We start from the raw sequence: 13,434 nt of genomic DNA on the forward strand, positions 1-13,434 counted from the left end.
TCTAATTGTGTCCTTGGCGTCAGTCCAGTTTTCTGCTTGTGACCTGGTCACGTACATATGTGTTGTCGTTCTATTTTCAGCTGTCGTTCGGGCGGTGATGTCGGCTAGTGCATTTCCCTGTCCAATAATGTCTGTCACCTTCTTGTGTGCCTGGCATTTGATAACGGCAAGTTTGTTGGGGAGGAGGACAGCTTCGATTAAGGCGGAGACTAAATCCCCGTGCAAAATGGGTGTGCCGTGTGAGGTCAAGTATCCTCTCTCCCTCCAGAGGAGCCCAAAATGGTGAACCACCCCGAAGGCATACTGGCTGTCGGTGTAAATGTTCGCCGTGGTTCCTGTTGCCAGGATGCAGGCTCTCGTCAAAGCAATCAGTTCCGCTGCCTGGGCAGATCGCTGGGTGATGCGGGCTGTTTCTACTACAGTTCGAGCCGTGGTGACTGCATAGGCAGCGGAAGTGGTACCATCGGAGAGTTTGATGCAAGAACCGTCCACCCACAACTCCCCGTCGGGGTCAGGGAAAGCTGTGTCTCTGAGATCGACCCTACTCCTGGTCTGTTCGTCCGTAAGAGTCACGCAGTCATGTACGGGGTGCACATTGGGATCGTTCTCTGGCAAGGGTAACAGAGTTGCTGGGTTCAGTGTGGTGCATCTTTTCAGGGTGATATGGGGGGCAAGCAAGGTCAGTTCGTATCCAGTCAGTCGTGCACTCGTCAGGTGTTGCGTCTTGGTTTGGTTCAGGAGGGTGTCGACTGCATGGGGTACCAGTACCGTGAGGGAATTCGAGAGTACAATCCCCTCGCTCTGTCGGATAGAGACTGCAGCAGCAGCTACAGCTCGAAGGCAGGCAGGCAAGGCTCTGGCGACAGGGTCAAGAGTGGCAGAGAAGTAAGCGCACGGTCGTTGTTTAGGACCGATGGCCTGGGTCAAGACAGATAAAGCGCACCCCTCCCTTTCGTGAGTGAAAAGGGAGAAGGGCTTTCTGTAATCAGGGGTACCCAGGACAGGGGCTGAGCAAAGGGCATCTCGTAGTTCCGTGAAGGAAGTTTGACACTCAGGAGTCCAAGGGAGTGGGAAAGGGACGTCTTTGTTTAGGAGAGAGAGCAGTGGTTTTACAACGAGGCTGAAGTTTGGCAACCATTGTCGGCAGAAGGAGGTGAGGCCTAATAGGGAGCGAACCTGCTTCTGGGTTTTAGGGACAGGGGTGTCTAGAATGGTCTGGATTCGATCAGGGGTGAGTTTCCTTCCATCTTTGGACAGAAGGTGGCCCAGGTAAGTGACCTGGGGTAGGCAGAATTGCAACTTCTTCTTGGAGACCTTGTGGCCATTTTCCGCAAGGAAGTGCAAGAGTTGAATGGTGGCGGTAACCGCTAGAGGGGTGGTGTCGGCTGCCAAAAGGATGTCATCGACATATTGTACCAACACCACCCCGTCGGGTAACCGGACTTGGTCTAGTTGCCTTTTGAGGGCCTGGCTGTAGATGCTAGGGCTCTCCGTGTAGCCTTGAGGGGCTCGGCAAAACCTATATGAGCGGGATTTTAGGGTAAAGCCGAAGAGATATCGGCTGTCTGGGTGGATGGGGATGGAGAAGAATGCGTTCTTGAGGTCGATGACGGAAAAGGTGGTGGCAGTGGATGGAATCAAGGTCAGGATGGTGGTGATGTCTGAGACCACAGGGTACTGGGGTACCACCACTTTGTTGATCTCTCGGAGGTCGATGATGAAACGGTATGCTTTCTCATCTCCCTCTCCCTGCTTCTTGATAATGGGCAAGATAGGGCTGTTGCAAACGTTGCTAACCACTTCCTCTACCACTCCTGCGTCTATCAGTGACTGGATAATCATTACCAATGCCTTCTCGCCCTCTGGCGATATCCGATATTGTGGGAGTTTTGGGAGTGTTGCGTCTGGTCGGACAGTAATGTGCACTGGGTCAATTAACATACGCCCTACGTCCGAATCCGCTTTTGCCCACAGATACGGAGGTAGAGTGTCAAGCAGGGACGCGTCGACGTCGGTGATGGAAAACATGTGTCGGGGGGAACAATGTCTAAGCAGAACGGGGTTGTCGTAAAGAAACACTCGAACTCCATCTTGAGAACACCTAATCGTCGCTCGGAAGTGTTTCAGTAAGTCAAGTCCCATAATGGCGTCAGGGCTATTGGAGGAAAGCAAGAACGTGGTGTCGGTGGTGTTGTTTTCTACGTCAAAGAGAATCGGGGCAGACAAAGGGTTGGTGGAGGGCGTTCCATCGAAACCTGTCGATGTTATGAGTGAGCCAGACAAGGGTGCCCTTGGAATCAGTCGTTTAGATAACGCACTACGTGTTGCGCCAGTGTCTACCAGAAATGGAGACTTGGTACCCAGGACCTTAGCAGTGACATAAGGGCCCTGCTGGTCAACATAGAGCTCGACTGGATCCCTCCCTCGCCCTTGGCTGTCCTATGCAAAGGTGTGAGTGTCGTCATAGTCAGATTGTTGATATTGGTTCTGTCTGGGTCGATCGAACGTATTTGGTCTGCTTGATCTGTCATTAGTCGCGTCATTTGGGGGCCCTCGTTGTGGTCCCTTAGGTCTCGGTCCGTTTGCTACATCCCTGGGGTCTCTGTTCCTGATCATTTCCAGGAGAACTGGGCACTGGGATTTCCAATGGCCAGTCCCTTTGCAGAAAGCGCACTGGTCATCTCTAAGGTCTGTGCGTCCACTGTAGGGAGTCAGAGTGCGGTCCTGGGGAAATGCAGTCTTAGGGACGTTTGTCTGGTAGTTTCCCCGGTATTGGTCTCGTCCTATAGTCACCCCTTGCAGTTTGGCAATCATCACCCTCTCTTTTAAGTCTTTCTTCTTTTTCTCTGTCGCCCTATCGTTTTCATTTTTCTGATGCTCATAATATTGGGCCATTTGGAGAATCGCTGTAGGTTTGGAGGCTGCCCAACTACTCTCGCTGGCCTGTAGTTTCTGGGAGATGTCCAATGATAGGCCCTTAACATAATTCTGGACAAACAGATGGTGTCCGGTTGCAGTGGTCATGTCCTGGCCGCTGTAATCGGAGAACACCGTTTCAAACCGGGAGAAGTATTCCGATACATCCTCCTGGGGTTTTTGGCGACAGGCTGTTACTATCGACCAGTCCACTTTCTTTTCTGGGATTAGGGTTTTTAATTTCTCTACGATTTTATCTGGGAGGTCTAGAATGGATTTCAACGGCTTTTGTCCTGGTCCCCGTTGTTTGTCCAAGTCATCGAGTTGTGACCAGGTGTGTCCGAACAGCTCAAGGTGGTCGACTTTCCGGATTTGCTTCCACACATCAGCTGGCAGACATAACCCGAAGAACAAGTCGATGTCAGCCAGGGTCATGATCGTTGAACCCAGGGCCGTACCTAATTCAGTATAGAAGGCAGTGGGGTTTTTACGTAGGTCGGGTAGAGATTTCCGGAATGTCAGTATCTCTTGCCGGTCCCATGGCTGGTAGACCCAGTTGTATACTACCCTTCCCTTTGCATCTTGGTTGTTTGCATCATCGTGAGTCCCTGTACCTCGAGGGGGAACCCAGTAAGGGGCAGCCTCACGTATCGGCATCATGGTGTTAGATTGCTCGGTTGGTGGTTCGGTCACTACGGGGGCTGCGGATTTAGCTCCTGGCTTTCGTTCAGTGAGGTGGCGGAAAACCTCAAGCGTACGCGTAAGGAGGTCCGACACATCACACTCGCCCTCATCCCCGATATCGACCTTCCGGTACAGAGTCCTTAGGCTCTCGGGACCTTTGTCTCGATATCGGTCCTCGTATGCATTCAAGACATGATAACACAGTCGTACGGTAAAATGTCGTCTGTGACTCCCTGTATACGAGCTGAACATATCTGTGATGTACTCTTCATCATCCTTCCTTTCTACCAGTGTCCTCGCTATTTTGTCGATCCCCGCTCGCTCATCCTTGTCTAGTCTGTTTGTTCTTGCAGGGCCAGCCCCTCGAGTCTCATGGTCATCTAACGTTGTTGTTGATGCGGGTTTTAATACAAGGGGTTCGGCTGGCACAGAGGCTATTGGGGCCGACGCTGTGGCGGTACCTTCGCTTGTACCTGGGGGTGGCGCGTGCTGCGCCAAGGGTTGAGAAGGGGCATATGGAGGGGGCATGTAGATGATAGGAGGACCTAACAGCAGGTCCTCATTGGCTTGTCGTTTCGAGGGTAAGTCAGGGTAGAGCATGGAGGGGGTTCTAACCGGACACTGGCTTGGCGTTTCCCTTTCTAGTTTCTGTTTAGCTTTCTCTCTTTCCTCTATCTCCTTTTTTAGTTTCTGAGCAGCTAGGTGGGCTGCTTTTTGCAGCTCTTTTTCCAACCTACTCTCAGTTTTCTTTTTACGCTGTTCAGTTTCTTTTCGCCACATGCCGAAGCTGTCAAGCATAGTAGGTGTTGTCTTGTTTTTACCCAGGGCGGTTTCTAGCGTTTTTATTTTATCATCATCGAAGGATCCTATCAGGGGCCATTGACTTTCTTGACCCTTTTTTGTATATTTATGCCATAGTTTACTATAGGCTATAGCGGTCAATCCATGCTTCGTGAACATGTCCTTATTAGGGGTGCCTTCCAGCGGGGCTGGATGGTCCATCTCTAATAGGCGGTCCGGGCTAAACAGGCTACTCATCAGTGGGGAGAAGACAGACATGACGGCTCGTAACGAGGGACTAAAAAGTCAGCACTGCCTATCTTATCACTAGGTGCAAAGACTAGACAGAATATTTCTATTCTACGTTGTTTGCAGGCAGTGAATACCTCATGGATCACAATAACCAAAGACCAATAAATAACAATGGGGAGAATGAGTAGGTCCGCAAAGATCTGCGTTACCTACCTTTTTCACTATCTGCAAAAAGGGTGGTCTCTTCCCTGTTTGCAGACAGGGAATCTCCAGGAAACAATAGTTTTGCGAACAACAGTTCAGTTTCAAGCAATTATTGGGTGGGGGAGGAAAAAAATAAGCACGGCTGCTACCCTACCTATCCTCCACTGCTTGCAAAGAGAGAGCCCGTTGTTTCTCCGTTTGCAGACAGTGAATCCCTCATAGATCAAGATAACAAAAGACCGATAAATAACAATGGGGAGAATGAGTAGGTCCGCAAAGATCTGCGTTACCTACCCTTTTCACTATCTGCAAAAAGGGTGGTCTCTTCCCTGTTTGCAGACAGGGAATCTCCAGGAAACAATAGTTTGTGAACAACAGTTCAGTTTCAGGTGATTATTGAGTGGGGGAGAAAAATAAGCACGGTTGTCTGCCCTACCTATCCTCCACTGCTTGCAAAGAGAGAGCCTGTTGTTTCTCCGTTTGCAGACAGTGAATCTCCAAATAAACAAAAAGAGCAATACTAGTATTTAACAAACAAGCAATCAAGCAATTTTTTCGCAACTTGTCGTGGTAACACGACCTTACCCGGACCGCATGGACAGTTTCCTGACTTCCGAATCCAGCGCCCGATCGTCCTCTCTTCTTCGTTATCCTCGCGGCACTCCTGATGGTTCCCAGTCAGGACCGTAGATCACTCGAGAGAGGTCTGTTCGGAACCAGTGAAGTTCGGATGATCGGCTGTCAGACGAGGGTCTATCGGACAGACGCGTTCCCGATCGTTGCAGTCGTTCACTTTGTCGTCAGGACCTCTCCCACTGGATCCATGGGTCGCTGATGGGCCCCACGTTGGGCGCCAATTGTGGAAAAATACAACTGGGGGGCACTACCAACCAGAATATAAGATCCTTAAGTATTTGCCCGGCGGTGTCGCCTCTTGAACCCACAAAGAAGTTAAACTATTGAAGAGGCAGGCGCTGGAGACTGGAAGGCAGGAAACAAGGTTTTTATTTTCTCCGGAGGAGAACACAACGAAACGGACAGAAGGTATCGTTCTGAGGTGCTCTGACTGCATCCCTGAGGCCTGGCCTCTTATACACAAGTTTATCTCTTTATTACATGTAACACATTCTCGTTGATACTTTGATGTACGGAAAGACATCCTCAGAATCCCCCCCTTCCCAGCCCGTTCCCACGCAAGGTTACAGTGGAAGTCCCCGCCCCGTTCACAACAGGTGATGATCATCGCGCAGCTGGGTATTCCGCCGATTCACGGAGTGCGCGGGTTTCGATCGGATCTCGTGGGATGGGGGGGCTTTGATCATCTCGGGGGTCCTTTGAGGAGGGAAGCTTTCTATTGTATGGGGAGGGGCAAGGGATTGGTATCGGCAGAGCTAGGTGTCGGCCTGGGAACGGGGAAGACAAACGGGCACACGGGGAAAAGGGGTTTGCATCAAAAGGGCCGGAGATCATGACGGGGAAGCAGGGAGGTGTCGCGCTGGGAACAGGATGAGGGCCTGGGGCAGAGCAGCGCCGAAGAGGGGTTTATGACTCAAGGCAGGTGCAAGCAGGGGGTTGCCAGCGAAGCTAGGAGAGAGAGAGAGAGAGAGAGAGACGCGCTGGCTCTCGGCGAGAGCAGGTAAGCCATGGTGTCCAAAATGGCGGCTGTTTTACGCGCACAAAAGGTTTAAGGAGAGCAAGAGGGCGCCGATAATGTTGACGGTTTTCAGCCTAACTTTCAACAGTGCCACGCACACATGCACATGCACAATGTGGGCAAAGGTGTGTGCATGGTGTCTAGCATACGGTTTGTATATGAAACTATGCCTAAACATTTTGTTGCACTTCATACATTGGTTGTGTGCTGTGCAGTGAGCGCAGCACGTGCAAGGTGTGAACCATTTAGATAAATAAATATATTTCTTAAACTCTGCATCTGTCAAAAGGAGGTGGTATTTTTGACTCAAAGCTCATATTGACACGTTTAGTAGGTAATGCTAGTAATAAAAGTAACACTAACAGCCCTTGCACACAATGGTGGCACAGCAGCGCAAAGTGATGTCTGCACTGAGAATGGACACTTTTCCAGCATAAAAAAATCGCACTGGAAATGAAATACCCTATCAAGACTTTGTGCTGCTTTGCGTCACTTTGCATGACTTTGCGGCACAAATTCTTGGTAATTCTGCCCCTATGTTTCATTTGAGGTTTCAAAGAAATGCATTAATAGACAGAAACAGAGTGACACAGTAGCGGTTTGACGGTGCACATACATATTCTGCACCTTGGCCTTTTCGAAATGGGCTAGGCCAACAGCCGAACCATACATTCCTTGCACAGTTTAAATAAAAAATGTAAAAAGTTCTAACTGCAAGTGCCATGATTTACAGTTAGGTTTTTATATATCTTTTGTTAAACCACAATGCTAACACTTAGAGACAGGATGAGCATACCTCCGAATTAAAGTGGTATAAAGCAAAGTCCAAAAATATTACAGAGAAAAGTCACAGTGAAAACTGAAGTGTGAAATACCATTGACATGATTATCTGCTGTCATAAGACAAGGGTTTGGCATCCGCGTTTACTTCCTTGTCTCAAGGATCCTTCTCTTTCTAAATGGGAATTAGCGGAACCGGATATAAAGTAATCCCGGTAGCTGTGAACAGAGACAGCTCGAAATACTCTGAGCCAAAACTGAACTTCTGGGCTCCCATCTGAGCAGCCAATAGACCCGATCTATGCGCGAGACTCCTGATGTGTGATGCCAAAAATGTCTTTATTTTGGCTGCCTCCCGCTTGAAATTGCCTCCGTTTCACTTGTGGTCAAGGTCGGAAATATATTGTCCGATTTTTGGGGCCGATTTTTGGGGCCTATTAGCAAGAAATAGCGATATTCATTGCTAAATGCGCTTAGCGACTTTTTTCCAGGGATAGCGGCGAAATGCGATAATATCGCTGGAAATCCAGCGATATTCTCTCATTAACGCCAATGGGGGCTCAATCTGATACACCACCCCCCATTGACTATACAGGTAAATCAACTTTTAGGCAGGCGTTAGATTATAGCTATAATCGCGCTTAGCGCGATTTTTTTAATCTCTTCGTCTGCCTTGCTAATAGGCGGTAGCTGTGTTAGCGACTGTTTCCAGTCGCTAACATCTTGGCACGCCCACTTTGCATGTCATTAGCGATAAATATCGCTTACATGCAAAGCGGGCCCCAAACCTGTAGCTATCGCCTAAAAGCTGTCGCTAACTGCTGTTAGCGACAGATTGCTAATAGGGCGATAAAAATATCGTCGCTTTAGCGAGAAAAAGTCCCTCTAAACTGGCGATATTGCCCTTGCTAATATGCCCCTTTGTTCTTTAAATCTCCTACTTTCTTTTTCTAAAATGTTGGCATGTATGCTACTGGATGAGGAGTCTAGCTAGCCCAATTCCTTCCATTCAGAGGAAGTCCGAAGGGTCAGCTGAACCCCACCCCACACCCCCTTCTCCCCTTCTCATGCTATATATCAAGCCAGACCCAAGTTGAGAGGTCTGAAACAGGAGCGCCGCTATTATTAGTGCAGGGGTATCGGGACAAAGGAGCATGGGGAGCTCGCTGCATCCCAGAAATTGATGCATTTTACTATCCAACCGGACGGTAAGGTGGGTGAGCGGGTATTTTACATAATTGCATCAGTACCCATGGCAACGCTGCCACACCACTGGCTTCATTGAAGAGTTGTAAAAATATACTAAGGGTGCTAAATTATTTTTGTTCAGTACCCTACGTAGAAATGGACAATATTTCAACGAACAGTGGCTTGGGGAATCCTCTCTTCTCCGCCATGTCTAGCGAGATGGTTAGAATCCCCTGGCCGGCGAGCTGGCTTGGATCGAGTTCACTTAATAAAACACCCTCGTTGTCCTGCTTGTCTTAATGAACAATAAGGCCCTGCAGCAAAGTTTCTATATTGTAAATTGTAACAAAGACGTCTCAATAATGAAAATCTAAATATAGTCGAAAACCTCTAAATAATTTTCCTCATAATGCAAGTAAAATATGGCATGCTGATTGGCGTTCACAATGTTTTGAGAGTGCTTGGAGACATCAAGAGACACGCCGGAGCTCACGCTGGTTCCAGTACTGTATTTCTGCTACTTTTCGCTTGAAGTGCACAGCGTGGACTACACATGCTGGAAAACTATTCAGAAATAATAGAACGGGTACAAGCATGATTGAAAACTGCGACAGGGTTCTAGCTGTGAACATTTCTAAAGGCCCCGTGCAAGCCATTCTTCAGGTGAGTTTCCTGAATCATTTATTGCATCGTGTTTGTAACAAGGGAGTGGTTAATGAACATGGCCGTGGGCAGTGGCTTTTATTTTGGGGATCTCAGGTCAAACAGGGGTCACTGCTGCTTTTGTCACTGGGGAGCGATATTGCAGCACTGCTGCAAAACCACCTCCCACCGCTGCAAAACTGGCACCACCCTTCCAGCCTCCCCAGGAAACACCCGATGTCCCATATGGACAGTCCGGCCCTGCCTCATCCTCACCCAAATGGTAATGAGAGCTCACCAAGAGTTCACTAGTGTAACCTCTGGGGCCCCAGCAGGTCCAAGGTCATGGATAGGGCGAGCACACTTGACAGTTCTACGGAGCACAACACAAGAAAAAGCCCAGGATGAAATCACAATACTCTTGATCAGCACAGCATGCCAGGTCATAGGCGCAGGTAGGGAGACTCCCTCCTGCTATGACCCTCCTGGACAGGGGTGACTAAAGTCAGTAGTCATGCTTGCAATCTTGGGGGTAGCAGCAAGCTCAAAATGCGTGCCTTACTCTCTACCCTCTCGGGAGGCGGGGTAGATACCTTTGTAAGGCAGACCCACAGCTGCTCTTCAGCAAGTAGTTGCTGATTTTCAAGTGATGTCCCTTCACCTCCGGAAGACCGACTGTCAACGACCACAGCCCTGTGGAGTGTCCTGTCTTTGGTATGTGAGGATGTTTCAAGCTTTCTCTTATAGCCCTTTTCCAGACAGGGAACGTTAATTCCACTATCATTGTTCTGGAACCATACAATGAAAAGGACTTTTCACAGGCCATCAGGTACTGAAAAAAGGCATCACCTAATCACTGCTAGATATTAAAAAACACTATGCTTTACCACTCCTAAGTGTTTATGAACCTGTGCACGGAGAGTTGTTACATGTATAAAGGAATTCATGCATCGTGCTCCCCTCCAAACCACAAACCACAGAGGTCCACTCTGGGTCTTCAGGACCTTCACATCTTAGTGTGCACCAGGACTTGAACTTGGGTAACTCAGAGCAGGACTGTACACTTGCAAAACTATGCAGGGGGCATTTTCATCCCCGCCTTTTGCATTTCTGTTTCATGAAGAAATGCTCTAAAATGGTGAACCTACTGTCCATTGTGAAGGAACAGTGTCTTTGTGCTCCGCAGGTCTCCATGACTATCCTTTTCTACCTATATCAGAAAGCTCTCACCCGTTCCCTCTCTGACGAGACAAGTGTGACACTGTAGCAAAAAACTTCAAACTCAGGAATTTGGTATCATCCAGCTCCACTGAAGCTTATAACGTTTTCAATAACACATGGGGGAGAAAGAGGAAATTAAGGCTACCCATGCTCCCTAGAAGGATATGAATCAAAATGAGGTGTTGCATGACTACCTTTGTAAAATATGAGGGGACCATAGCCCCTTACCCTCTATTCTCATGTAAAATATTTATGTAATTGGACCTGGGACCTCACATCTTCTTTGTGGCATGCTTTATCATAGAGTCGCATCCACAGACAAGCTAAAAGCTTGCTTTCGTGGGCTCAACCACTTTTAGGAGTTCTTATATCAATAACCTGGGCACTAGAATCCTGAAAGTGGCAGTTATAAAATTTTCTTAGGGGGGACACTCTGATCCAATTTATTACAGGGCCCTCTGATAAAATTCTAATCAATTTGTGAGATGAATTGGAATGGCTATTGTTCCTGCAGCCAAAGAAATAGTCAACCTGTTTCAGCCATTTATAAAGCTGTCAAGGGACACTGGCCTTCTTCAGGACTGTGATACCAACACCCTAACAAACCTGACTGTTGTATCTTGTTTTGGTTTACTGGAGGTTGATGTAACATACAACACGTATATAAGAAGGGTGTACACGCAGTTAATATTAGTAGTCCTTTTGACTATGTATGGTCTAAAAGGGGAATCAGCTGGGCTATTGGTAATACAACTCATTGCTATTAGATTTGATCAAAATTCTTTGCAAACCAATCCAACTTGCTTACACCAGTGGTAACACTGAAAAACCACTCTATTTAGACCTCAAGTTATAACATGACAATATGTAGATAAGTGTGCCTGGCTGACCTTTAATTGAGTCCTCTTATACCCCACAAGAGGAAAGCAGGGAATCCATTCTTATAGTCACACTCTTTCGGGATGTAGGCATAGATAAAATGTTGCAGCTGGGACTTGCTTATGTCAGGGTTGAAATCTTCTCTAGAGCTGCTGACACCATCTGGACTGTTTTACCTTTCTTATTACGGCCTATTGCTGGGTTCCCGCATTAAAAGCACCATTTAAACTTAGTTCTTGTTTTCTTGTTAAGGGGGTGGATCTGATTAAAATGCAGTTCGTTTCACTTCAGTTATATTTGGTATTTAATGTATTGTAGCCAGCTTGTCTTTGTGATTTTTAGTTGCTCATTGTATGTTGCGTCAATGCACTTGGGCTTTGTTTGTCCTCTAAAATAAATAAACTGTAAGTTACTCTTAAAACACATTTTGTTCAATATCTACTTGTTGGAGAATGTTTTCTTTCCTTAAATTCCAGGGTACCTGTACCTTAGGTGTGACTGATGGGCCATCCTGGACAGGAAAGAAGGGAGGAGCTCACACCCCTGAATAGGATGGGTCCTGTCTTAACACAAACGGTTGCATGGCCCCTTGCAATGAGTCTGGAGCCAGGGCAGGAAGGGCAGGGACTCTGTGCACTTCAGAGGCCTCTCTTTGAAGTCTCCCCCACTTCAAAGGTGAGGCTGGGAATGATTACTGGGCCCTTGATGACACCAATTCAGTACACTCTGGACCTGTGGATACTCTGCCAGGAAGACGGACTGATGTGCTGCTGAAGGACTGCCACTCTGCTAGACTGCTGCTCTGGAAGAACTGCTTTTCCGCTGTGCTGACCTGCCTGCTACCCTCCTTGCCTGGGTGAGTGGGACTGGACCTACAGCACTTGAACCCAGGGTTGCTCAAAGTACTTTTTTTTCTTTTTTTTTTATATAGCGCAAACTCGACCCAAAGGTATTGGAGCGCTTTACATGAGCACTGTATTTACATTACACATTCAGGCACGGGGAGATTAAGTGATTTTGCCCAGAATCACAGGATGTGGACGCGACCTTGAGGCTCGAACCCTTGTTTCCGGCACCAGCGTCGGGCGTTTATGCCGACGAACCACATCCCCAAGTACTTGTCTGCTTACCTTCTGCTGAAAGTCTCAGGGACATCAAAGACATCAATCCACTCATCAACAGTACCTGGACTCTGCCAACTGAGAGTTTTGCCCTGCCAAGTGGTGCCAATCAGTCCCGGATCCTTGGAAATGGGTATAAAGTGCTGCAACTGCTAAAACCCACTCATTGTCATCATTGCACGGCTGGGAGCAGGCACATCTCCCTCGGCGCCCATACATCGCTGCTTCTGCCAGGATTAAGGACATCTCCTTGCCTGCTGCCCAGCTTGATAATGTCTCATTGTCTACTTGAGAGGGGTTCTACGATGACACATCTCCAACTTCTGTGGCTTGGAACCGATGCTTCGCCTACATCCTAAGAAGCCACGCTGATGCATCGCCTCCGGAGGCTCCTTGTAGCTTGCCCTCAATGTCGATTCAATTCTGAACCAAGGTACTGTTTTCAGCTGGCCAAAGCTGGTTCCTGCATCCAACCCACGCTCCATCACGGTCGGCCTCAAATTTTGGATTTGACCTGGTCTAGCGCAACCAGATAGCTCTGGTTTAGCGCAACCAGATAGCTCTGGTTGGTGCTTTATGCTTTGAAGCACTTCCTTGAGTTTAATCTTTCAAAATTCATAACTCAGGTTCTACTTATTGGATGCTTGTCATTTTGGTCTTGTTTTGTTCATTAAATTAAGCTCTATTTTCCTAACCCGGTGTGGTATCTTTTTGTGAGGTGTTCTCATGGCTGTACTGTTTTAAGTGTTGCTCAAACACATTTTACTAATTGCCTCTTAAGTTAAGCCTGACTGCTCTGAGCCAAGCTACCGGGGGTAAACACAGGTTAATTTAGGGTGTGATTGTGACTTACCCTGACTAGGATTGTAGTTCCTGCTTGGACAGGGTGCATACCTCTGCCAACCAGAAACCCAATTTCTAACATTGATAATCATGTGTATCTCTCCCAAATCAGGGTGTGTGTTTTTTTTATTCCCTCTTTTGTTGGTTCTTCACTGTGTCTTGCCAGTTCTTCAAGTTCAGAGGGGCTCTTTGCCTTCTGTCTTAATTGCTGTGGTCTTTTTGTTGTGAACGTCTTTGGCTGCTGCTCTAACCTAAAAGCCTTTTTACAGT

This window comes from Lissotriton helveticus, chromosome 2_2, assembly GCF_964261635.1.
Source record: "Lissotriton helveticus chromosome 2_2, aLisHel1.1, whole genome shotgun sequence".
Taxonomy (NCBI): domain Eukaryota; kingdom Metazoa; phylum Chordata; class Amphibia; order Caudata; family Salamandridae; genus Lissotriton; species Lissotriton helveticus.